Below are 14,268 nucleotides of genomic sequence, written 5' to 3' on the forward strand. Positions count from 1 at the left end.
ACTTCTTACTAGCAGTGTTTAAAAGGGAGCATCGTAAGTGTGAGTATTCCCAGAGAAAGAAAGTGGAGCGTGCAGGGCCTTTTAAAGACAAAACTGATAAGTAGTTATGGCAAGTTCAGCCGTATTTTATTAAATATCACAGGGCAAGCCCAGATTCAAGAGAAGAGAAGTGAACCCTGTCTCTCAATGGAGAGAGTGATAAAGAATTAATGCCATTCATCACCATTTTTTTTTAAATAATTCTCGGCGTGCCCTCTTTGTAGGCTGGTTGTGAGACTCAAAAGGCAGGAATCATGAGAGCATTTTGCACACTCCAAAGAGGTATCCCCATTTACGTAATATAACAGCTATTTTACATTTTGTCTAGCAACTTTCTCTCCTCCTCTGGTATATATCCACCCCTCCAGGCCACAGGGGGAGACAAATGACCCAGACTGGGCAAATTACAGTCCTCTCTGCCCCTTGCCACTGGGATTGATGAAAGGATGAGTACATGACCTCAATCAGGCCAGTCAGAATCTTTCACAGGAATTTTTCTTACTGGAGCCAGAAGGGATGAATTTTTTCCTCTCTGGGCTAATCTTAGAATATGAAACTGGATGGGGCGCCTGGGTGGCTCAGTCGATTAAGGATTAAGCGTCTGACTTCGGCTCAGGTCACGATCTCAAGGTTTGTGAGTTCAAGCCCCGTGTTGGGCTCTGTGCTGACAGCTCAGAGCTGGGAGCCTGCTTCCGATTCTGTCTCTGTCTCTCTGCCCCTTCCCTACTCGCTCTCTGTCCCTCGGTCTCTCTCTCAAATATAAAAAATAAAACATAAAAAACTTAAAAAACAAAAATAATATGACACTGGAGCTTCTCCAGCGAGGTTCCTAACATGCGGTAGTTGAAAGAATGAGACTGACATTCATCTCAAACACAGAGAATCCTGAATGTTCAAGTCCCTGGACACAGTTCATTCTCTAGTTTACTGATAGGAGCTATTAAATCCACCCCCTTTTATGCAAATTGAAAGAGCCTGTAGATTTATTTATTTATTTATTTATTTATAGTTTATTTCTTTTTGAAAGAGAGCGAATGAGCGGGGGAGGGGCAGACAGAGGGAGACAGAATCCAGAGTAGTGTCCAAGCTCTGAGCTGTCCATGCAGAGGCTGAGGCAGGGCTCGAACCCCCGAGCTGTGAGATAATGGCCTGAGCTGAAGTTGGGCGCTTAACTTACTGAGCCGCTCAGGAGCCCCTGATTTTATTTTTTAAAAGTAGGCTTCACACCCAGTGTGGAGCCCAACGCGGGCTGAACTCACGACCCTGAGATCAAGACCTGAGCTGAGATCAAGAGTCAGACACTTAACTGACTGAGCCACCCAGGTGCCCCTGTAGATTTACATTTAAGTTCTCGTGGACAAACAACATCTGGGCATCCCGGGAAATAGTATAGAATAATAGTTAAGATCTTGGACCTCGAGTCCCACTGCCTAGATTTAAATTTCTGGTTTAACAACTCTTTGACCTTGAGCTAGTTCCCGAACCTCCTCAAAAGTCAATGTGCTCGGCTTTAAAAAGGATGTAGTATTGTTGTGAGGTTTAAAGCTCTTGAGATAATGCCTGGCACAAAGTATGCGATAAACGTTAAGTTTTTTGGCTTCTATTTTAATACATTTATTTCAGACGACAGGAGGCAAAAACAAAAACAGAAACACACACACACACACACACACACACACACACACACACACCCCAACCGCATTTAAGTGTCTATTGGTGTTTTGGACTTAATTTTTAATTAGGTCCTTTTGTCTTTTGTGGGGTAGAGACACGTGTATTTAGCTTCTCGAGTGTTGTTCGGCCATCAGGAATGAATGTTAGTGTGCGGTGATCAAGAGGAAGAGTGGCCGTAGGCAGTGATGACTTGAGTTAGTCTAGTGAGTTGCCGTGTGATGCTGCCCCTCCTTAAAACGCAGCTGGAGCCCTCCAGGATTGGAGCCCTTTAAGACATTTCTCAGATGGCAGGAGCTTTACTGTTCTGAATGCACAGGAACCTTTGCCCACATCCAGTGTGAGTGGAACGTCAATTACAGCGGTGGTGAGTGGGGAGCAGGGACACTCTCAATAATTGTCGCGTGTCAGCTCCGGAAGAAAGAGAATCTCTGCAAGAACAGAAATCATCAACCATCCTACCATTTGCCAACTGCCCTCTCTCTCTCTCTCTCTCTGGCATAAACACCACGAGAGTTTAACAAGTGATAGTATCTCAAGAGGATAATTTAGAACTGCTGCCAGCGGTGAGATTGAGAGTGCCCGGCGGGAGAGGAAAGATGGGCTGAGAAAGGCTTTTAAAAGCTATAAATATTTTTTTTTAAAGGTGTGTGGGTAGTTCTGGGGTGGTGAGGAATTGGGCCATTTATGTGAGGAGAGTGAGAAAGGAGAGGAGAGTTTGGGGAAGTTGATTGGTCGCGTTTCATATTTTCAGTCTTTTTTAGCACATCGCTAATACAGTATTTATTAATATACTAATGTTTATTAAGCCATTAGTGGGTAGACTGTGAGTTACATACCTAAAAAGTGAGGGAAGTCTAAGTGAAAAGTTGTGGGGTGAGTGGGAAGGAGATTATGTACAACCCAGACGAGCACATAGCAGTTGAGGAGATGGCGTGGGAAGAGTTTTGCAGCTGGAAGCAGCTGATGTGGGTTTGAACATCTGCTGGACAAACAGTTAACTCTCTGAGGCTCAGCCTCTCTATATAAAATAGAGATAGAAATACCCAACGTCTATTAGGCACTCTGTGTGCCAGGAATGTTAGCACCCACGCTATCTCGCGGAGAAGTTGTGAAAATTACATTTTTAAAATTTAAGTTGTAAACATCCTACATAAAAGCAAAAACATAACTCTCAAAACATCGTACTGCAGCTTGGCCACCAGTACAGGCTTGGGGCAGGCAACTTTCACAGGTTTCTTTGTTACTGCCATTCGACCTGCTTTACTTTTTTTTTTTGACGTTGATTTATTTGTTTTGAGAGGGGGGAGGGGCACAGGGAGAGTGAGAGAAAGAATCCCAAGCAGGCTCCATGCTGGCAGCGCAGAGCCCAACTCAGGGCTGGATCTCATGAACCGTGAGGTCATGACCTGAGCTGAAATCAAGAGTCGAACTCTTAACCAACTGAGTCACTCGCCCCTGACCTGCTTTAACTGATCTAGCTTTATACATACGAATCATCACTATTTGCTCAGAGTTCCCTTCATCCCAAATCATTTTCATTTACCTGTGAACGTAATAGTAATCTACACCCATGCTTCCCAAGTTGCGGTCCAAAGATCAGAAGCGTTGGCATCACCTTGATAGAAATGCAGACCCTCAGGATCCATCCCAGATCTACTGACTCAGAACCTGCACTTGAACTAGATCTGCAGGCAATCGTACGCACATTGAAATTTGAGAAGCGCTGCCCTACACAGGGCCCCATGTGAGGTGAAGTTAGGACAGAGCAATTTATTATGTCCAAGTAGGAAGAGAGAAGGGGAAGCAAATGGGTCCCAATATGAATAAGTGATAGAGGTAGGTCATGACACTATCTAAAACGTGGGTAGTGTTTTCCTTTACTGATGTAGACCTTGGCCACTTGCTGGTACAGGCAGGTGGGTGGTCGAGTGAGTATACTGGGTTTGGAGTTCTTACCCTAGCTCTGATACTTACTTATTTAGGAAATGGGTCACCTTGAGATCGCCATTTTACAAACGAGGAAGCCGAGACTCAGAGAGGTCACATCCTAGGAAGTGAGCACAACAGACTTCCAAGTTAGGACTTTTTAGTCCAAAGTGAAACACCTAAGCTTGATGCTATACTGTATATTTTGGAATCAACAGATCCATTGATGGTCATTTCCTAACTGACATTGGATTATGGCAGACTCCTCAGTGCCAGTCTCATGTTTCCAGATCTTATCTTGGTAGTGCTGTTACCTGTTGCTGTTCAGAGTCAGAGTCATCTTTTAAAAATGTTTATTTCTTTTTTGAGAGAGAGAGAGAGAGAGAGAGCGAGTGGGGGAGGGGCAGAGAGAGAGGGAGACACAGAATCCGAAGCCGCGTCCAGGCTCAGAGCTGTCAGCACAGAGCCCAACGAGGGGCTCGAACCCACGAACAGTGAGATCATGACTTGAGCCGAAGTCGGATGCTTAACCGGCTGAGCCACCCAGGCGCCCCCCTTTCTCAAATTCTTAGCACCTTTCAGTATTAGTTTGCTAGGGCTGCCATAACACAGAACCACAAATTGAGTGGCTTAAACAACAGAAATTCCTTGCCTCGCGTTCTGGAGGTTAGATGTCTGAGATCAAGGTGTCAGCAGGGCCATCTTCCCTCTGAAGGGAAGGAGCTATTCCATGCCTCTCTGCTAGCCTCTGGCAGTTTCTTGACTTGTAGAAGCATCACCCTGATCTCTGCCTTCAGCTTCACATGGTGTTCTCCCTGTGTGTGTGTCTATGTCCAAATTTCCCCTTTTCATAAGGACACCACTCAAAGACACCATATTGGATTAGGGGCTACTCTACCCCTAGTGTGTCCTCATTTTAACCAGTTATGTCTGCAATGACCCTATTCCCAACAAGGTCACATTCTGAGGTGCTGGGGGTTAGGACTTCAACACAGATATGCTTGGGGGGTACAATACAACCGAGAATGCTTCCTCCTGAAGCTAGTGCAAGGGTGTGAAATACATGAAACAACTCTCTTCATTGGCTCATCACTCAGGGTTTCACAGGATAAAATCACAACATTAGAGAGGTGCAAAGTGTGAGGGATTCCTTGTTCCCTAGTAGTGTGGGACCAATGTTGTATGACTTCCGGGGCTGATCTCCTCTTCCTACCATGCCTCTGTGTTGCTAGCTTATAATATGAACATCTTGATGGCAAGGATGATTCCTCCTAGTATCAAGACAAGTATATGTTTGATAAGTCATGGGACACAAATGCCCTTCCCTTCTTTTCCACTCATCTATAACCTGCCCATCTTTCAAGGCTAAGATAGTCTTTTTTTTTTTTAGTATTTCTTTTTCATTTTTTTTTTTTTTTAATTTTACGGAGGGAGAGAGAGAGTGTACGAGTGCGGGAGTGGGTCAGAGGGAGAGGAAGAGAATCTTAAGCAGGCTGCATGCTCAGCACAGAGCCTGATGCCGGGCTCGATCCCACTACCCTGGGATCATGACCTGAGCAATCAAGAGTTGGAAGCTCAACCAACTGAACCATCCAGGCACCCCTAGGCTACAACATCCTAATAGCTACCATTTTATTGAGCCCTTATGTTGCCCGGAGTACATGGCTCAAGTCACAGGACTGAGGTTTTCACCCAGATGTTTCCAACACCAAATCCATATTCCCATTCCTCTCTGTTAATGCCATGTTTTCCATTCCACTCTAATCACTCAGTACATATTTACTGAGTAGTTGTGTAAACGATGCTCTGTACTTCCTGTGTTTCTCTTCTAGCCAGCTATGATCCGACTGTATCCCAAACTTTCTCTGCTCGACGTTAACAACCCTTCTACCTAGTTTTATAATTATTTTATAACTGTGCCATATCCTCTGGTGGACTGGAAACATCTTGGAGGAAACTGCCACGTCTAATTTATTTTGCACTTGTATGGGGCTGGGTAGAGCACAGGGTTCAAACCACTGGTGGTCCTAAATATATTTCTAATAAATAAGTGAAAGAAGGTATGCACCCACAAACACTAGATATGAGACTGTTTTCAGCTCTGTGTTCTGATTATTAGAAGATGATCTAGCTTCAGAAATAACTGGGCTTTAATTCATTGGTTAGCAATGAATTGCTATATTTCCCTCTATATTTCTCATGTGATAAAACTTTGACCATGAGACCATTTCTGGCATACCACTTTTCCCTTGACTTATTTGTAAGTGAATGACATTTGATGACCCAATATTCCGTCAAATCAGTTAAGAATGAGTTTGACACCACTTGTTACAGAACCACCTTCTCTGGAGCTCCCCGAGCCCCTTCCAGCAGTTTCTATCTCTCTCGGACCATGTCTGTGGGTTTCACATTTGGGCTTTTGTTGACTCTTCTTTAGACAAAGCCCTTATCCTATTTCTGTGAGTTGAATCTCATCTCCAGTAGCTTTTCCTAGATTTCAAACTTCTGTGTTCTTTTTTCTCCTTTTCTTTCTCTTCCCTCCCATCTTTGCTCCTAAGACTTCACTATTGGGATTCTACTACTGGAATTGCACCCAAATCTTCTAATAGAGATCTACTCATCTTACACTCTCTCTCCTTAGTTTTTCCAAGAGCCTAAGGACTTCATAATCTATCCCCTGATGTCGTCAAGCCACCAGGCCCAGGTCAGAAGAGGTGTGCATACCCCCTCTCTGGTACGTGCCCCCATCTTCAACACTGGGCACAAACATACCACATTCAGGAAGACTTAAAGGAACAAACAAAACCATTACATGATCTATGGTTTGCCAAGTATTTCACCGAGAGCACAGTGATCACCATTGTCCCCATTCTACAGATGAGAAAGCTCATGCTCAAAAAGACTAAATAGCTTGCCTGGTATTACACATCTTGTCAATGGGATGAGTAGCATAGGTCCTTTATGCCGGCATGAATGCACACTAACATAGTAAAGACAGTCACCTCCCAGGCTAGATAAGTTTTGCATTCCTTTCCTTCAAGACCTAATTTCCAGTGTTATTACATTAACTCCTGTTTTGAGGTATTACTCCTAGATAGACAATTACAATTTTTGAGGGACCAGAGGAAGCATTTGGGGGAATCATGCCTCCTGCTTTCCGTCCTTTGAATAGCCAGCAGCCCCCTTTAGTGTTCACCTGAATGGCTAACTTCCCACTGACTTTCTCGACCCTTATTTATATTACTAGGTTTCATTCCTCTGGCTGTCTAATCCAAGCTCAAAGATTCACAGGCGGACCACTCCTTGAAGGCGTCGGCACAGGTTCGCATTTTAAGGTCTTTCAAAGCCTTAACCCAAGGAAGGGAGCAATGAGCCAGTTTTAGGCACCTTCTCAGGTGCCTTAGTCAGGACAGAGGCAGCACCTCAGATAGTTCAACTCCAATTTGGGGGGTAAGTGGTAGAAATTATAATGTCTGCCACTAGAGGGCGGATTTGTCAAATTTTGAAATGATTGCGGACAATGGGAAACTAGGAATTTTTTTTCTTCCTTTCACAAGTCCCCTTGCATTCGACAGAGGAGAGAAGCAGGGTCACCAGAAATAGGAAGAAGCAAAGGCAGTGCCAGTGTTATTGATAAGAGTGGGTCCCCTTCATCATCTTCTTCTCTAAGTGCGTATAGCGTAGTTGGACTGCCCTAGGGAAGCAAACCGGACCACACCAGATAATAATAGCCTAATGTACTATCCATATGCCCATATGCCCATATGCCCATATGCAGGCACCATACTAGGCGTTTTACCTACATTATCTTATTTGATCCTCAAAACAGACTTCGGAGGAGATGTACCTGGGTGGCTCAGTCTGTGAACGTCTGGCTTCAGCTCAGGTCATGATCTCACAGTTCGTAGGTTTGAGCCCCAGATCTGGCTTTGTGCTGACAGCACGGAGACTGCTTGGGATTCTGTCTCCCTCTCTCTCTCTCTGCCTGCCACCCCCCCCCCCCCCCACCACTTGTGCACACTCTCTCTCTCTCTCAAAAATAAACGTTAAAAAAAAACAGCAATTTTTTAAGTCATTATTTTACAAATAAAGAAATAAGCTTATTAAGATTAAAAAATATTGCTCAAAAGCAAGTAGCTAATAAATGACAGATTTGAATTGATGTTTGTGGGGAAGGAGTTAAGTGGGAAAAGGAGAAGTCTTGAAAGGGCCTGAGATTAAATGGTAAATCACCATTCAAAGCCTCTAAGAGGGCTTCAGGGCAGGGCATTTTCTGTTTTAGCAGCTCTAAGTGGAGAAAATACCTTTGAGCAAATTATATGTGTTCTTTGTAAAAAAAAAAAATGTTATCAACACAGAATATCTAAAGAATAAAGTGAAAACAACCTTTAAATCTTATCATCTAGATAAAGCATTTTTAATCATTTTTAGTCAGGATCCTACTATACTGTTTTTTTGGGGGTTTTTTTGGATATGTTATCATGTAGATAAATACAGAATCCTCACTATCAATATTAAAGATTGTGTTTTATTTTATTGTACTTAGATCCCTTAAATCACTTATCCAGTTCTTATTGATAAACTATTCATTAATTTCCTTTTTTTTTACCATTATAAATAATTGTGTAACCATTTTTTGTGTCTAGTTCTCTCCAAGAGAGGCTCACCTTCGTTAATTGGATCCCATCTTATCTCTCTGAATTCCTTTGTCATTTTTCTTCTCTGTCATATCATTTCTTTAGGAGCAAGATTCAGATAATAGCTCCATCTTTTAAAAAAAAATCTTCCCTGACGTCACCCCCCCTCTAGCTACAGCCTGTTTTCTTCTTTACCTAGACACCTAGAAATTCTTGAGAGCACTGTTTATACTTGCCAGCCTCACTTTCTACTCACTTTCTACTCACTTTCTCTTGAATCCACTCCAATCGGGTTTTCCTCCACAGACAGTTCTTGTCAAGGTCCCCAGTTGGTGACCCAATGGTTGGTCCTCCATTTATATCTCTCTCGCAACATTTCACCTACTGACCATTCCTTTCTCTCCCGGAATTCTTCACTGGCCTTCCAGAAAACCACTTCTAGTAGGAGTGTTTTGCTCCTGTTTCATTGGCTACTGCTCTTCACACTGCTTGTTTCCCCTGGCCTTCCTGATCTCTAAATTTTGGAGCAACCCAGTGTTCACATCTCAGACCTCTTCTCTGCCTACATTCATTCCTCAGGTGATCTCATCTGGCTTTAGGATTAAGTGCTATCTATATGCCCGGACCTGTCCCTGAGCACCAGATTTCCTAATCCAACTACCTCCCTGACGTCTTTACTGCAAAGTCTAATACATACCACACACTTGAGTTGAAAGCCCTTTGTTTCTCTGACTTCATTTCACCTAATTTCTCCTCCTAACGGCTTTCCCATCTTGATAAATATCATACTTTTCAGCCAAAACCTTGAGTCACCCTCGATTCCTTTCTCTTCTAACTCACATCTGCTTTGTCAGGAAATCCTGGTGGCTCTACCTCCAAAACATATCTAGAATTCAGCCACCTTCAGCCACCTCCACTGTCCCCTCCCCCATCATACTTCAGCTGGTTTATTGCAATTACAACCAAGTGGTCTTCGTGCTCACGGTCTTGGCCACTTGGACCCTATTTTCCACCCAGCAGCTAGAGAGAGTCTTTACAAATTCATGTCGTTGACCATCATCGCTCTGCTCAAAGCCCTCTGATTCTGCCTATTTCGTTGACAGTAAAACCCCAATGGCCTTACTGTGGCTGACAAGGCCCTGAGTGATTTCAGAGCATTGCCCTGTCAGGTTCCACATCTTTACCCCTCCCCCACTCTGCTCCCGTCTCACTGGCCTCCTCACTGGCCTGCCTTTCCTGCCACCCTTCCCTCTGCCTGGAATCATCTTTCCCCAGGTATCCCTACACCCTGCTTCTCTACTTCCTTCAAGGGTCTGTTCAGTGTCTTCTTGTCGGACAGGCCTTTCTAATCACCCTGTTGGGAGCAATACTTTCCACCGTCTGTTGCCCTTACCTTTTTTTTCTTTTTTTGCCCTGCTTTATTTTTCTTACCTTTATCACCACCACCACCACCACCCCCCCACACACGCACATCAAACACATACACAATTTATTTGTCGTTTGTCTCCCCTGACTATAACATATGCTCCTTGAAGGCAGGCATTTTGTCTGTTTTCTTTCTGGTTATAACTCTAACTCCTCATCTAATGCTTGACAACTATAGGAGCTCGATACGTATTTGTTAAATGAATGAATATTCATCTTGTAGTGCAAGTATCTCCTTAGGGTAGATTTCTAGGAGTTGAATTACCGACTCAAAGGGTATGAATATTAGGGTCCCTGGGTGGCTCAGTCGGTTAAGCATCGGACCTCGGCTCAGGTCATGATCTCACAGTTCGTGAACACGAGCCCCACTTCGGGTGAGCTCTGCTTCTCTCTCTCTCTCTCTCTCTCTGCCCCTTTCTCACGTGTGCCCTCTCTCTCTCTCTCTCTCTCTCTCTCTCTCTGCCCCTTTCTCACGTGTGCCCTCTCTCTCTCTAAAACAAGGTATGATGGGGCGCCTGGGTGGCTCAGTCGGTTGGGCGTCCGACTTCGGCTCAGGTCATGATCTCGCGGTCCGTGAGTTCGAGCCCCGCATCAAGCTCTGGGCTGACAGCTCAGAGCCTGGCGCCTGTTTTGGATTCTGTGTCTCCCTCTCTCTCTGACCCTCCCCTGCTCATGCTCTGTCTCTCTCTGTCTCAAAAATAAATAAAACGTTAAAAAAAATTTTTTTTAAAAGGTATGAATATTAAAGACACATTTGACACATTTCGTCGTTATTTGACATATTTGACCAATTTATGTTCCCATCGGGACCTGACAGTGCCATTGGCTCGATGCTCATTAAAAAGGGTTTTGTCAATACTTTTCATCTTTAGTAATCTCATAGGGAAAATATTTTCTTTCCGCCTGCATTTTGGGATTATTTGCATATTTTAGGTATAGATTTATCGAGCATTTGTACATGCGTTGTTTGTGTGAATTCCTAGGTGATGTCCTTCATCTGCACTTCCACGAGGAGTCTTTCCCTTATTGATTTGTTTTTTGTGTATTAAATCTTTTTTAAATCGCCAACCTTTTCTCCTGTTTCTTATTTGCCTTTCATCCTTATTTTAGGTGTTTTTGACAAAAAGAAGTTAACGATATATTATGCAGTCACATGTATTCATTTTCCCTGGTGGTTTTTGATTTCTCCAATAAGAATATAGTTATGTGATGAATGTTTGAATATTGAGCTTGCCGAGGCTTTCTTAGCAGTGTTTACTTGGGACATTCTCTTCTTGGAGGTCAATTTCTTGCTAAAGTATTATGAATCCAGGTAGAAGGAGGTGGTACGACACTACCCGGCCCATCAAACATATACCCCCAGGAACCTGGGAAGTAGGAACGCTCTACCAAGGCCAAGTGTCATGAAACCAGTTCCCTAGGGAGTTCGCCGAAGGGTGAGCTGCCACGGTTGTTAAACATCTACGCCTACAGCAGGGGCCAGGGAGAGAACCTCGCGCGGCTTCTGGAAACTGTGCACTTATGGAGACATATGCAAATGAACCCAAGTACGAGGTTCTGGGGAACCAGAAAGGTTTACCTTGACGGGTTTCCCAGATGGCACCGCCATGTAATCACTGGCTATTTCCCTCCCTGTCAGCGCTGTTGACGGACATACATCTCACCACAAAGTGGTGCTTATACTTGTGCACCGGGCAGGTGTCTTCCCAGCCAGCCACCCTCACCTTGTGTGCATTAGGACTAAAGATGTCCCCAGGAGCAGGAGCGACCCTCAAATTAATGTGAGGATACAGCTTCCTATCTGTTGTACCCCGGATATGTTAAGGTGTACGCAGATATTTCTTTTTCCCTGGCCCTCAGGGCTGCCGGTATGGGGCCTGGGGGGCCTGGGTCCTCACAGCTTACTCCCTGAAGTACTGTCCACACACGGGCATCATCTGGGAGCTTGTTCAAAATGCAACGCTTCAAGCATCATCTCAAAATCTGCATTCTTGCAAGACACCTAGTGATTGCCTGCCCATTTAACTTTCAGAAGCTGTGCCCAAGACAATTGATCTGGGCTTGAACAATCCCATCCTTTTATCCCACCGCAATGTGTAACTATTATCATTATTTGCTCCTCGATCGCGAAAACATGTGGAAAGCGCTGACTATTATAATCAGAGCTGGAAAGAATGTCAGCTAATGGTGCTGTTGCTGCTGTCGTTTTCTGGAAATGTATGGACACTAGCGAGCACTTGATTTGGGTGGCTTCATCCTCATCTCTCATTGTTCATGTATAATGTAAGGCTTGTTCCTTTCCAATGAGAATGTAGGGCTATTTCTTCTTATAATATCTCCCTCCAATTTTTTTTTTTTCAGCATAATGCAGGCTTTTGTAAACTTTGCATTGGAATCACTGGGTGGGTAGGGGTATCTTGTTAAAATGCAGAGGCTTATTCAGTAGCTCAGAGAGTCTACATTTTAAGCGACCTTTTGGTTGATGCTGATACTGCTGGTCCACGGACCACACTTTGAGTAGCAAGGCTTTAGAGTATTCCTTTGAATCTCATAACGAGCTTATGAGGCGGGTAGACTAGATGTTATCTCCATAGCTTATAGATGAGGTGTTTGAGGAGCATGGAGTTAAAACACGTGTCTAAGATGCCATAGCTATTAAGTGATGGAGTTGGCCGCCCTGTGGTGTTTGCCTCCTGCGGCCCTCCCTTCCTTCGTACCTTAAGGGACAGAAAGGAACTGAGACCGGCCCTATAATGAATTGCTAGAACAGTCTAGGGGCTATGACCACTGTTCCCTCTTTTCCCTACTAATGGCCATGACTCGGGCAGTACACTTTAGACTGGCATCATAGTGTCGGTATGTTTGGGCTGCTATAACAAAATACCACAGACAGGGTGGCTTATAAACAACTGAAACTTATTTCTCACAGTTCTGGAGGCTGGGAAGTCCAGACAAAGGACCAGCAGCTATGGTATCTGGTAGAGACCCTCTTTCTGGGTTGTCTTCTTGCTGATGCTTACACGGTTGAAGGGGCAAAGCGACTCTCTGGGGCCTCTTTTGTAAGGGACGGTAATCCCATTGATGAGGGCTCCACCCTTATGACCCAATCACTTCCCGAAGGCCCAATTCTAAATACAATCCCCTTGGGAATTAGAATTTCAATCTATAAATGTCGGGGAAGACACAAACATTCAATCCGTAGCAAAAGTGAATAAGAGTTTTGTACTAGGGGGACATTTTGACATTCTCTCAGTGGATGCAAAATAAATTTCATCAAAGATACTTACAACTTCAGATACAAGATTTCTCAATCCTGGCTCACTTGCTGCACTTTATAAAAATTTTTTTAATGTTTATTTATTTTTGAGAGACACAGAGCATGAGCAGCAAGGAACAGAGAGAGAGGGAGACACAGAATCTGAAGCGGGCTTCAGGCTCTGAGCTGTCAGCACGGAGCCCGACGCAGGGCTTGAACTCACAGACCGCGAGATCATGACCTGAGCCAAAGTTGGACGCTCAACCGACTGATCCCCCCCCAGGCACCCTTCATTTGTCGCACTTTGAAAACATAGATTCCTAGGTTCCACCATAAAAATACTGAATTAGAATCTTTGGAGATTGGAGCCCAGGGATCTTTTCAAAACACCACCAGTGATTATAATGGATGATCAGGGTTTAAAACACAATGACACTGCTCCATCTTCTCACCCTTGCCCAGCGAGTTCTCGTTCGGTGGCCCTTGCCTCTCTTAGCCACAGGGGACATGTTTCAAGATCCCCAGTGGATGCCTAAAGCCGCAGATAGTAGTGCAACTTACATGTGCTATATTTTTCCTGTACCTACATACCTATGATAAAGTGTAATTAATAAATTAGGCACAGTAAGAGATTAACAACAGTAAGTAAGCATAACAGAAAAATTCTAACAGTATACTGTAATAAAAGTTATATGATGTGGCCTCTCTTTCTCAAAGTATCTTATGGTACTGTACTCACCCTTCTCGCAATGACGTGAAATAATAACAAGCCCACGTGATGAGATGAAGCGAGGCAAATGACATAGGCACTGTGACGTGGCGTTCGGCTACCATTGACTTTCTGACCATAGGTCAGAAGGATCACCTGCTTCCAGACCGCAGCTGACCACAGATAACTGAGACCCTGGAAAGTGAAACAATGAATAAGGGGGCAATTGAAATGGAACAGTTAACATTTATTCAGAATGTACTCTGTCGGGCAGTCTCTCCAAGTGTGGCTGGGGGGACCGGCAGCGTCGGCTTTACCAGGGGGCTTATTAGAAAAAGTCAGAATCTCAGGCTCCGACCCACATTCCCTGGGTCAGAATTTGCACTTTCTAAAGATCCCCAGATGATTTTTCTATCCACGTGGAGTTGGAGAAGTACAATATGCACAATTGCATTTCATTTTATCTTTCCAACACACTGTGGGGCACTTTTTCGGGTGTTTGGGCACTGGGGTCTAAGGAGGTTAAGTAACTTGCCTAAGGTCACATAGCTAGTAAGAATTCAAACTAGGTCCCATCTGACTCTGGAACCCAGGCTCCAAAC

Source organism: Lynx canadensis, chromosome D1 (assembly GCF_007474595.2).
Source record: "Lynx canadensis isolate LIC74 chromosome D1, mLynCan4.pri.v2, whole genome shotgun sequence".
NCBI classification, from domain to species: domain Eukaryota; kingdom Metazoa; phylum Chordata; class Mammalia; order Carnivora; family Felidae; genus Lynx; species Lynx canadensis.